At 38.6% G+C, this 13,487-nt stretch overlaps 1 pseudogene; it reads right to left on the reverse strand.

Moving 5' to 3' along the window:
* Nucleotides 1-438: 438 nt before the first annotated feature.
* On the reverse strand, nucleotides 439-2,382 carry LOC109445560 (regulator of nonsense transcripts 1; annotated as a pseudogene).
* Between the last annotated feature and the right edge of the window lie 11,105 nt (nucleotides 2,383-13,487).

Genomic DNA, 13,487 nt, shown 5'->3' on the forward strand with positions numbered 1-13,487 from the left:
TCCTTGGGAAGAGCCATCTTCCTGCCCTCTTGCCTCATGGCCAATCCTGCCTGAGGTCCCTGGGGAGCTGTGGGGTAGGGAGGCTACAGTTCCCTACCCCTCTGGTAGGAAGTACTTTGATCCTCAGACTCCAGAGAAGAGCATGAAGCCGCCTGGCCTAAACAATGCTCCCTCGCTGCCCTGTCGGGTAGGGAGAAGCAACTGATAGTGAACACTGAAAACAAATCCTTGCAGTTGCTTTAAAAGTGTTGATCTTTATCTCAAGTTGTGTTGGCTTGTTTAACCTTTGTTTCTGGAGGCTTCTCCCATCTCCCAGGTCCACTCTTAATTAAGATTTGAGAGACAAACTCTAGAAAGAATATTTTTCAGTATTCCTTTGAAGGAATCTTTAAAAAAACAATAAAAAAAGCCCCAAGAGTATTTTTCTGAAAATACTCTTCAAACACCGGCATGGGTGCTTTGGCCTATTAAAATGGAGAACTGCCTCTTGAGGAGCCTAGGGATGCCTGGTACCCACACACGTGCATCAGATGACACTTGCTTTCATTGGCAGCTCCCACTCCGTGATGTGCTTCAGGGCCCACTACTGCTCTTTTCCAAAGACAACAGCTCCCTGGTCTCACCCTTCAGCTGCTGCAGTTTTTGGAACCCTGGCATACTATCCATGTTCCTGGTGGCTGTGCAGGCCTGGGAATGATACTGGGAAGTTGATGGCCTAGCAACTTTCAGATGGGTCTGGTGGATCTTCTCGGTCAGCTGATTCAGGGCTCTGTAACTCGGAGCGCAGATGAGCACAGGCCCGTTGCCTTGCTGAGCCAGGTGGTAGATGACGGTAGTCGAGGTCACTGTCGTCCCTGTGCCCACTGGTCTCTGGCTCATGCTCAGCAGTCTCTGCAGCATAGGTTTCACGGTGTAAAGCTGAGAGTGGTTAAGATTGGGGAGACCTTGTGCCCTGACATATTTAGGCAGCTGGCACCTGATGGTCACATCCTCCACCTCATGGCCAAGCAATTTGTGGTAGATGTAGCCCCACATGGAGGTTTCATTCGCACCAAACGTTTTCAACACACTTAGCATCCTGTCGAATGAGGTTGACTTCCATAGGAAATCTACCTGGAAGTTATGAGTCACCGCCACAGGTACACACACACTGCTCTGCAGCTCAATGGCCATCTCATCGGCAGGGACCTAGATGACGCAGGCGATCCCTTTCCATAGGGGCTCCTGGTGACCTTTGTAACACAGGCATATATCATCCCCCTGCTTGAGCTGCATGTCTCTAAACCAAATTATGGCTAAATTCTCATTACCAAAATCAGTTTTGGGGCAAAGTGAAATAGGTGATTCTCTTCTGACCGTGATGTTCTCTCGAGTCTGGGACTCTTTCAGTTTCTAATTGTAGTCGGCCTCCAGCTTGACCTGAGGGCCAAATATGTTCTGGTACTGGTAAGCGTCCTGAAACTGCAGAAGGACCAGCTGCGGCTCCTCCTCCACCCTCACCCCACTTCTCCAGGTCCTTCAGGTAGTGGAAGGATTTTCTTTTCTGGACCCCTCCAGCTTGTTGATCTGCTAGCTCCATCTGCTCCTACTTGAAGGGATCTTGACCAGCCAGCATAAGATGCATTGGTCCTGGATCAGAGGCGTCCACTACAAGCTGCCCCAGTTGATGTCCTTGAGACTGCTCTGACTGGAGCAGGCCAACCTGCACAGCAGCACCATGACCGAGTTGACCCTGACAGGAATGCAGCCAAGGAGGAAGACTGTTTGGGCAGCCATAGTTGTAACACTCCATAACCATCTATACCCCGGGACCCATCCTTGTGCATTCTGCCCTCATGAAGGTGATTTACAATGTGGCTGACCGAAGTGTGTCCATGTTGGATACAGAATCACTTCTTGCTGGTATTATGCCAGCAAACCTCAAAAACAGAGTCATGCATTCTGCTTTAACAATATAGGTATGTACGGAGAGCTTCTTCACGTAATAGGCACCTACCTCCATCTTCTTCGAAATTCAACTCAGCCAACAACCAGCTGGTCTTGACCATAATGTCATCCACCTGGGCCTCCGGACCTGCGTGGCATAAGCTGTCAGGTCAGAGCGCCTGTGCAGAAGGGACCTCTGGCCCAACCCCTGCCAGAGCCGCGGGGGTGTCAGCGTCTGGCTGGGGAGGGTGAATGAAGTCAGTGAACTCGAACCCAGACCATGAGCAGCTCAGCCTCCTAAGCCTTCATTCTGTTGGTGCCACCGTATGGAGCTCCCAGCCGGCTCATCACTGAGGCTTTGGCTGCCAGGAGTAGAGCCTTGCACTCCGAGCGAGCCTCAGGCACACCCAGACGCTGCCACTGCCCGGGGATCCTCCGCCGCTCGTTTTGGGACATCCCTCTGCAGGAACCACAACCCGCGCAGCTGCCACCTGTTGTAAGTAGTTTTAATTTTACTTATTCTGGTGGATATGAGGTAGCCTCTATTGCATTTTTCAATTTCAAACACTATTTTTTAGAATTACAATTTCATTTTGATATGAATTCCTATTTTCTAGTTAATTTCTCCATCATGTCATCTATTATTTTTATTAATCATGGTTATTTCAGTCTATATCTGAAAACCAATATCCGGATCACCTGTGCATCCATTTGTATTGCTTTTATTTCTTATCTTTTGTATACCTCGTAAAATTTTTTTAAATTGAATTACGGAAATTATGTATAAAAATTATAGAAATCCTGGAAAATGTTATATTTCTCTAGAGAGGATTTCTTTAGCTTCTGGCAGGCAGTTAGAGTATGCATGGATTACTTTCATCCAAGCAGACTGAGCTGATTCAGAGCTGGGTTTCAGTCTTTGTAAGGCCCATCTCTTTCTAGCTTAACCTCCCTCTTACACTGTAGCCCTTCTGGTGTCCAATTCAATACTTGGGGGTTTTATCATAACCCCATCCTTTTGGTCCTTTAATTCCATTTTTTAAAATCTCTCCAGAACCATAAAACCGATAAAAATCCTGCATAGTCTCCCAAACTCATAACAGCTGCTTTCTGCTGCCTCTATCCTTCTTGGCCTACACTACTTACAAATTAGCAAATAGCTCAAGGGGGAAAAAAATGCTCAAACTGTTGGACTCAATTCTTTGAACTCTTCTCTCTAGCTTAAGTCCTGGCTATGTTGATGCCCTTGAACTCTAATTTTAGTCTTCCCAGACCCATGAGATTGCTGAAGTTCTTTAAAAGATTATATTGACTGTTTAAAGCAAAAACAAGAATAATGGATTGTGGGATTTATAGAACGAGATGAATTAAATTATGTGGCTAGAATAGAAAGAATCGAGTGGGGATTAAGTGAAATTATAGCATTATATAGTTCTTGGATTGTTTCTTAAGTAGTATTATATTATTTGAATTGACAAAGTATGCACATTGCAGTCTTTAGGGTACCACTAAAACATTCACAAGCAGACAGACTGATATATACACACACACACAAGTATTACTAACAAGTCAATAAAGTAGATACTATTTAATAATAAAAAGTCTGTAAACCCAAAGACAATAGAAATAAATGAACAATGGAATAAATAACAGGTGGGACAGATAGAAAAGAAATACCACGGTAGTAGAATTAAACTGATCTCAAGAAAACCATAATTACACTAAATGTAAATGGACTAAATACTCCATTAGAAAGAAAGAAATTATAAGACTGGATAAAAAGCAAGAACCATCTGCATTATGTGATATCTAAAAACACAGAGACGTTAAATGTGAAAGAGTGAAGAAAGGTATACTACAAAAACACTAAGCATAAGTAAAGTGGTGATAAAATGAAGTATAAATCTATCCTCTGACTTAGCAATTCCATTTCTAGGTATTAAGCCAAGAGATATGAACACATATGCCCATAGAAATATGTATACATGAATGTTCATGGCAGACTTTATTCATAATAGCCAAAATTTGAAAATAATCCGAATGTCCATCAATATGAAAATAGGTAAAAAAATTGTGATATATTTATACAATGGAATACTACTTAACAATAAAAAATAATGAACTTTTGATTGATGCAATAACATGAATCAATCTCAAAATTATTTTTGTGAATGAATCTAGATACAAAAGGGTACTTATATATAACTTCATTTTACATGAGTTCCAAGAACAAGCAAATCTATGCCATGTTAATGAAAATCAGAAACTGGTTGCCTCTAGGGAAAAGCAAACTAACTGGAAAGGAGGAATGAGGGCAATTTTGGGGGTGATGAAAATGTTCTCTATATTAATTTGGGTGGTCATTACACTGAGGTATACAATTGTTAAGATCATAGAATTGTACAGTACAATTAAGATACATGCATTGTATTTTATGTGACTTATACCTCAAGAAAAGTTTCAAGTGCAGCATCACTTCAAAACAAAACAAACAAAAAAAACAAATTTGGATTAAGACATTACTTTATGTCTTTATAAGAGAAAATAATAGGTACATGGAACTTGTAAAAAAAATTCTAAAGGTAGAGCTATCTTTTTGCTATCATATGTTAGTGGATCAATTAATAACATATAACTGTATAGATGATTGAAACCACATTGAAAAATTTAGTAGAGCAGTGAATTTCTTCTTCCAATGATAGTGGTTCTTACAGAACTTTTAATTTTAGGACCAGTGTCCAAAATATTGGATAAATTGGGTGGATAGGGTTTGTGGGTTTACAGTGTTTGTGCTTTGAGTATAGTACATCAAAACCACATAAAACATTAAATGAAAGAGTCATTTACTTAGACTAAAATTGCATGTATTCACAATTGTTTTGTAATTGGAATGAAAAGAAAATTTAACTAGAGCCGTGGGGCTAAAAATGATTTAAGATAATATTATAAACGTTTTCAAATATTTAGAGTAAATATGAATATAATATATGAACAGATAGGGGTTCACAGTAGAGAAATGGTAACTAAAAAAGTCACATGGGAATTTGAGAAGCAAGATGAAAAATTCACTCGAGGTCATAACAGCAGATTGGACAATAGAAAAGATCAGTGAACTCGCAGAAAAAGCAACACAAATAAGCCAAACCAAAGTTCAGAGTGAAAAAAACCAAAAAACAAAAAGACACGGAGCTGTATTGACCTCTTTATTGTGGGACAATACCAAGACATGGAACATACAAGTAAGTGGAATTAGAATCATAGGAGGAGGAGAAAAAAATTGCACTAGAGAAAAAATATTTGGAGAACAACACAGTCAAACATTTTTCAAATAAAAAAAAAATATGAAAGCCTAATTACTTATTGAATAGAAAACCTCAGTGTGACTTGCAAAGTGAACATTTCTTCTCCAGCAAATTGATTTATGATGAGAGTTATGATTTTAAACTTTATTGAGCTTTTTTCGGGACCAGGAGCCTCAATACTGAGCTAGTCTCATGCTGCTTTTGTGTTAGAGTGTTTAGAACCTTCTTCAGATTTTTCCAAGGCTGGGTATTTCTCATTCAGTCGCAGCTCAAATGCTACGTCTTTTTATTTTTTTATCCTCATCTTTATTGAAATATAATTGACAACTCAAAATTAATATTTAAGGTGTACAACGTGATGTTTTGTTATACATATACATTGTGAAACAAATATCACAATCAGGCTAAATTAACATATCCATTACCTTATGTAGTTACCATTTGTGTGTGTGTGTGGTGAGAACACTTAAGATCTACTCTTAGCAAATTTCAAGTGTACAATAGAGTATTTTAGCTATGACCACCATGCTGCACATTAGGTCTCCAGGGCTTACTCATCCTACATAACTGAAAGTTTGTACTCTAACCAACATTTCCCTCACCTCAGAGCCTTTGGCAACCACAATGCTACTCTTTGCTTTTATGAGTTTGACTTTTTTAGATTCCACATATAAGTGAGATCATACAATACTTGTCTTTCCGAGTCTGGCTTATTTCCCTGAGCATAACATATTACAGGTTCATCCATACTGTTGCCGATGGCAGTGTATCATTTTTTTTCCTTCTTCTTCTTTTTTTTTTTTTTTTTTTGGTGAGACCTTTCCCATAAGCAATTCCCTCTTCCTACCCCCAGTCAGTGTTTATAATGTTACCTGTGTTATTATATTTGTTATATTATATTTACCTACTTTGCCTTTTAGTTTACTTGTACATTTTCTGTTTCTTTTTATTGAACTGGAAGCAGGGCTGTGCACTGCACAACCCCAGGGCTGTTGTAAATGCTGTTATTCCTAGTCCTTAAAATAGTGCTTGGCACACAGCAGGTGCTCCAAAAATATTTGTTGAAAAAACGAACTCTTGGACTTAATGGTTTTGAAAAGCTAAGGGAGCTAATGAATTTATTTTAGCCATAATCTTTCCCATTGTCATTGCTGTGCTGATTTTTTTGCCAAAAAAAACCCTAAATTGAAAAGAGTGAAAATAACCAAATTTCTAATATAAATTACAAAGAAAACATTTAGTCATTTAGCTGAATTGCTAAAGAAAAAAATTACTTAAAAATGATGTGCTCGTGACTGATACTTTAACATTAATGATTACAGGCAGAATGTATTTCTTTATCTTTGCATTAACATTTAGATCTATATTTGTGTATTAATCATAAATAACTAATGTGCTACCAGTATGGGATATTATCCATCTTTATAAATCTTTTGGGATAAGACCACTTTGCTAGATAGATTAGAACTCATAATAATTTATATAAGTTTTTGAACTGAAAAATATTCCTCATTTTCAAACACTAAATGTGTTGATGAAAACTAATATCACATTTTATTTAAAAGGAAATAGAATGCTTTTTTCCCCCAAAATTTCAAGCAAACACAACAAGTGAAGAAAATCTGGATATGGGAACTAAAATTTAAAAAGACCAGATTATAAAATTTAAAATATTTTAAAATATATTTTCTATCACTTAGGATATATTTATTCACTTTTAGTATAAAGATCATGCACAAAAATCATTTCCATTTTCAATTTTCTAAGCAGTATTTAAACACTGCAGGGTGAGGTTTTTTTCATTCTGCCTGATCTTTGGATTCAGGGATGAATGGACATGAGTGCTTTGGTCAGGTTAGGTGAACTTGGCCTATCTGATTAGTAATTGATCCTGTACACATACATGTCATTCCCTGGAATTTGATAACGACTACACAAAACCATCCTCTTAGCCTTCCAAACCCATCTACAAAACACAAATCCTGCAGCTAGTGTGTTTTTTTTTTTTTTTTTTTTAAATAGACATTTTATCACACCACAGCATTTCCTCCTTTTTCTCTGTGGTATCATTTGAAGTCTGCTTTTTAAAACAGAAGTTGAACAAATGAATCCTTCTGTCCTCACTTTCAGTTGTCAGCAGTGCTTCAGTGTGAGATGAAATAAATTGCCAAGCCCTTTCATCTTCTATAATCAGCTCTGCACAGCTGAGTACACCCACAGCCCTGCACGCCGCCTCTGCCAGCACTTAATTCTACGCGGAACAGGAAATCTCTTTAGTGCCACATTTCCAATGCTCTGCACAGGAGTGGGTTTATTTTGACTCCCCTCTCCTTTTCTTGCTCCCTCGCCTCTTCCACCTCCTTTCTCCCCGCCTGCGCCACAAGGTGCAATCCATTTTCTGTAGGAAAGAAGTTTTCAGGGAGTAACATTATTTTTAATAAAGATAAGTATGACATGGGTATTTTTTTCTACCCTGAAACACAGTCATGCACAGCATCATTGCTTTAGTCATATACATATCGACAGGATTTACAAATTGAAAATTGCTTGGAGGAGCCTTAAACCATACCTTTACCATGCCAAAGTGCTTCATTTTTAAAAGCGTAGAAACAACACATTTATATTTATGTCACCAAGCAGGACATCCCCAGAGATTCACTTAACTATAGTCTAGATGTTATCTTTCTAGCACCCAAACCATGTGGGGGTCTATTAGGGAACAAAGCAGAGGATAACAGTTTGATATAGGGCTAGAAACAAGTACCTGCTAGTTTGGAAGACTTTTTGTTTGTTGTCGATTGGTTGGTTGATTGATTGATTGGTTGATTGATTGATTGATTGCCTTGAACCAATTCCTTGCAAGACTATTCTTCTACTCCATGTGATTCTGGTGGGGGCTTCATTAGCTGATTTTCCTCCTTCCTCTCTTTCTCCTCATCTTCCTCCCAGTTGGTAGCACTGCTGACAATGCTGACTGGTTACCAGGTATTGGGCAGTGTTCTTGTGCAACAAAATGATGAGATAGGTACAATTTATTGCTTCCATTCTTCAGATTAGGAAACTGAGGCACAGGTTGGCTAAACTATGTGCTTAATGTCACACAGCTAGTATGTGGTGGTACTGAGATCCAAACCTGGGTAGTGGGTCTCCAGACTTCTGCTCTTTTCTAGTATATTCTAGTGCTGCTCTCAGTGTGGGCAGGTGACCTGTAACCCAGGCCCCTGGACGCAGGACTGGGCATGTGGCTCAAAAGGAGGGAGACGGTTCAGGTAGAGAGGTGCACATTGTATCTTCCCACAGAGTTATGCAACGGGCAGGATGGGGCATATGGGCTGATGGGGGACACCATGCCCATCACATGCAAAGGTGGAGCTCTAAATGATATTTACCAAGTTCTGGTCCAGCTGCCCCTGAATTCCATTTACCTGAGGCTGTTTTGTTTTTTGCTGTAATGTGAGCCAGTACCTTTTATGTGTTTAAGCCAACTACATTTGGATTCTCTCACTGAGAGAAGAAAAGGTATTGAGTGATGGAAGAAGCAGAAGTTCCAGAAATTCCCAAGTAATGCTGGATGCCCCTGCTCTATCTCCGCCTGCTGTAGACCCTGAGGGCCATATTCAAATCCTAATTAGCCCTGCAAAAATGATAGGGTCCTCTCAGCTAAGCCACCTAATTCTTACAAAAAGCCTTTTTGAAATGCTGGCCTGGAAATACGTACTGATCTTTTAAATTTGAACTTCTCAATTTTAATTTGATCTCAAGTGTAAAAGGACTGAAAATGAATTAATGTTTCCCAGCCACTTTCTGGTGAGAGGGATCAACGACACGTGGAAACCGACGACAACAGACTACAAAATGGCAATTCTCGGGGAGTGTCTTTCTCTGGAGGGCTGGTGGACACCAATAGAAGGGAAGTTATTTTTCCTCAGGCTTTTATTCAAATGAGCTCTTTCTTCAAGACCAAACTTTCCCTATTTTTTAAATAACTCTATCACCATGCAAATGAGATATGTTGGGAGTATGAAATGAACATTTCTCATTGTTTCCTCTTAGTCAACCAGAATGCTCCAAACTGGGATTATGGAGAAGGCCAAAATAATGACTCTTTGTCTGAGCTTTGCAGAACTGCCTTGTTTCATGGGAGGGGATTGTGTGGTATTGATGCCTTATCCCAGCATCAAATACAGTACTTTGCACGCCACAGCAGCTAACATTTATGTGGTGCTTAATTTTACATGTCAACTTGACTAGCCACAGGGTGCCCAGATTAAACATTATTTCTGGATGTGTCTGTGAATGTGTTTTCAGATGAAATTCGCATTTGAATTGGTGGACTCAGTAAAGGAGATGGCCTCCCCAATGTGGGTGAGCATCATCTAATCTGTTCAGGGACTGAACAGAACAAATGGCAGAGGAAGGAGGAATTCACCCCTTTTCCCTGCCTGCCTTCTTGAGCTGGACATCTCATCTCATCTCATCTCCTCCTGCCCTTGGAGTGGGATTTATACCTTTGGCCCCTCTGGTGCTCAAGCCTTTGGACTTGTACTGAATTACACCACTGGGTTTCTCGAGCTTGCAGATGACAGAGCATTGGTTTTTCCAGCTCTGCCTTATGAGCAGATTTCTCATAATAAATCTCCACACTCGTATATTTATATAGAGATATCTCTATATATGCATGTATCTCCATATATGTATATAGAGCGATAAGTCTATATACATCTATATATCGCAGATATCTATAGATATCTACATATACATACATATATCCATGTATAGTGAGATATGTCTCTATATATCCATATAGACTATTGTTTCTGTTTCTCTGAAGAAACCTGACTAATGTAATTTATTAAGCACCTCTTCATTCAGGACTTTAAAAAGAACTTCATGCACGTTATTTTGTTTAAACTTATTTTGTCTTAGAGATGGGTACTATTATTATCACCCCCATTTTACAGATGAGGAAACTGAGGCACAGAGCTGGTAAGTAACTTTAGCAGTCACCCAGGTGGGAAGTGATAAAGCAAGGATTTGATGAGGTGATTAGCTCCTGAGGCCACACTGTTAACCTGTGTTATGCTGTTTCCTCTTGTGGAAGGTGTCTAATAAGTATTTGTTGAACTGTACTGAAATTGGAGAACTTACCATGTGGTTTAACTAGCAAGAAAACAGTCCTTTGGCATTATGAAAAATAAATTTCACCCCCAGGTTATAAGAAGTAGCCACAGTCAGAAGTCCTCCGTTCTCCTGAGGCTTTGATTACCTTATGATAACTCCTGTCTGCAGAATTACTTTACCGTCATCAGCGTACATAGTTAAATATTTATTAGAAAAATTAATATATTTAAATTTGTTTAAAATTAAGCTGACCACTTATAGCTCTGCTCATCAGTAGAGACTTTATATGTTATTGTACAGCTTAAGAACATTTTAATGGCCAATAAAATCGCTCCCTAGATTCTAGCAGTTTTTAGATTTTGAAATTATAGCTGAAGACACTGTTACTCATTCTTAAATTACCAACTCCTCACAATTGACCTCTGAGTTGTCTAGTTGATCGTTACGTTTGAGAAAAATAATAAATATGACTTCCCCAGAGGTAGATTATATACAGGGCAGTATACTTTTTACACTTGTGTATACATTTAAGACATAGATTGCTGTAGAATGAAAAGCAACTGCAATGTGTTTTGATGGATATATTGGAATATAAGTCTGTGTATTTAGCTAACTTTGAAGAAAAGGATCAAAAGATTTTACCATTGTAAAGTTGATTACAATAATGGTATTATTCAAGTGTTTCCCTATATAAATAGAGTTTTATCAAGTTTCCAAAATATTTTTATTTATTTCCATTTTATTTATGTAATTTATCTATTTTGGGACAGATGTTTAATTATGCATTCCTACCACTGAAATGTGGTAGAACAGTAGGCTTTTGAATAGGTCTCTGATCATTTGGAGATTAAACATCAATTAAGACTGTTTATCTAAACTCACATTATTCCATCAAACACTTTTTAGCTATGAGTCAAAATGAAAGAACTGCAAAAAAAAAAAAAAAAAGATAGTGATTGTAAAAAGATGTTATGCCCACTCTATACAAATAGAAAATAATACATTCTGAAATCTCATGATGGAGAGAATGATGCTCTTGAATCATGCTTTTCAAAAACCTTTAAATATACCGACAGTGGTCTATAGTCAACATTCGTTGAGCTTTCAATCTCGGTAGATCCAAGCTGAAATTGGGATGACTCTAACATCCAGTTTGGGGGATATGTCTATGACTTTAAAAATCAGACTAAATACACATTATTTTATCTGGCTAACTATATATACTCTGAAAATTCCATGATCCTTTTTATAACTCCTTTAAATTCAGTTGACTAAACATTGTAAAATGCTAATTCTGTGTAAGACAGTGTGCTTTGTACTGTGAAGACACCAAGATAACCGGACATGGATCTTATCTTTAGGAGTTTAATCAACAGATAGGCAAAAACCTAATCATGAAATGTATATGTGCAAAGTCTATTAGGAACCAAGAAGAGGCAGAGAGTAATTCTTCTGATTGAGTGAAGACAGGGTGCCTTCAGGGAAGAAGCAACATCTGAGGCAGACAAAGATTTTGACATGGGAAGAGGTGGCAGTGAAGACTTCCCCTGAATGTGCTATCTTTCTGTCTGAAGTCCAAAAGTCTTCTAGAGATGAGGAAGGGGCACATACTGTACAGATTAATGAGAGTTCGGACTAATGTAAGGGGCCCATATACCAGCAACTTCTATTTGTGTGTCCTTAATTCCAACATCTACTATTTGGCTTCTTCCTATGATTTCTTTAAATCACAGTAAATAGACTTGATTTTACTTGGCTTAGTAATGTCTCTCAAGCCTCCTCTTCTGAAATAAAAAACGGAGGTGAAGCACTTAGTATCACCCCCACAGTCTAGGCTTTACTCTCCTGATAAGGGCTGGCTTGCCATTCCGTGTAGACGTGATTCAATAAGGCAGGGACAGTTTTTAGTTTAGTTGTTAGCACCACGGGCGTGGCTAGAATTGCAGTCTCTCAACTTGAGGCCCTCACACCTTGAGACCTGAGCTGAATACAGTCCACATGAAACTTCCAAATCAAGACCTATTCTCTTCAAACTCCTCAACTCTTCTCCCTTAACTGGATGTGGTATACTAGTGTGTCAGTAGACGAAGATGTGTTGGAGGAAGAACCCACTTTGACACTGAAAAGACACGTTTGACCCTATCCACCTTCTGCTTGTGCTGGAGATGCACTCCCTTTGCAGTATATTTTAATTCAGCTGTTTTTGAAACATGGCCTTTGTCTGGTTGTAGCATCTAAACCATCTCTGACTTAGCCCAAGGAGTCCAACATTTCTATTTAACCTACAGCTATTAACCTACAACTGTAAAATACCCATTGGGTTATCACAGTACTAATTTAATTGAATTTCTCATGAATGAGAAAGTCTGGGTTTAAAAATTGAAATAATTTTTAGAGAGTTGGCCAGATGCAGCCAGATTCTTCGATCTTGGTCTCTGTCACCTCCCTGGCCCTTTAATCCTCCGTTTTAGATCCATAAAGGCTCAGTAATCTTTGGGAATTTTTCTGTACAACCTGTTCTGATAGAATTATGGTTTTAAATTTCTCACATAAATAAACATTACATTATTAAAACAATTATTTCAGTTGCAAAATAGGGGGTTTCATATAATTATTACATTTTTCCCTCTGTAATGCTCTAATAAAAATTATTTTTATCATTAGAAGTGAACTTTGTTACTGCCATCCAAAAAAAATCAATAATACTTCAGTTCTTTAAAATTCACAAAACATACACCTGGATGCTTCCTCATTCATCCTTCACACCACTTCCCAGAAGTTTCTCAGTTTTCTTGGTCATATTTGAATTTGACCTTACAATTCTGCTTATAGCTCAGTTCTCTGCAGACAAAGATAAACAGAAGAACAAAAGCTGTTGCTGCCAACAAGCAGTCTATAGTCAAACAATGCCATAGTAGGCTCTTAACGTCCTGAAATGTATTTTGCAACTCAGGTGGGGCTAGGTCCATATGGGGAAAACCGTAGCATTCAAATCTTGGTGTACATAAGAATCAGGATACCTGTCAGGCATGTAAATTCCTAGCCTCACCCTAACGTATCCAGTGTGAATTTGGGTAGCAAGCAGGAATCTGCATTTTAATTTTTCACAACTTCCCCAGATGGCTCTGGTACAGTTGG

Source organism: Rhinolophus sinicus, linkage group LG03 (assembly GCF_036562045.2).
Source record: "Rhinolophus sinicus isolate RSC01 linkage group LG03, ASM3656204v1, whole genome shotgun sequence".
Taxonomy (NCBI): Eukaryota; Metazoa; Chordata; class Mammalia; order Chiroptera; family Rhinolophidae; genus Rhinolophus; species Rhinolophus sinicus.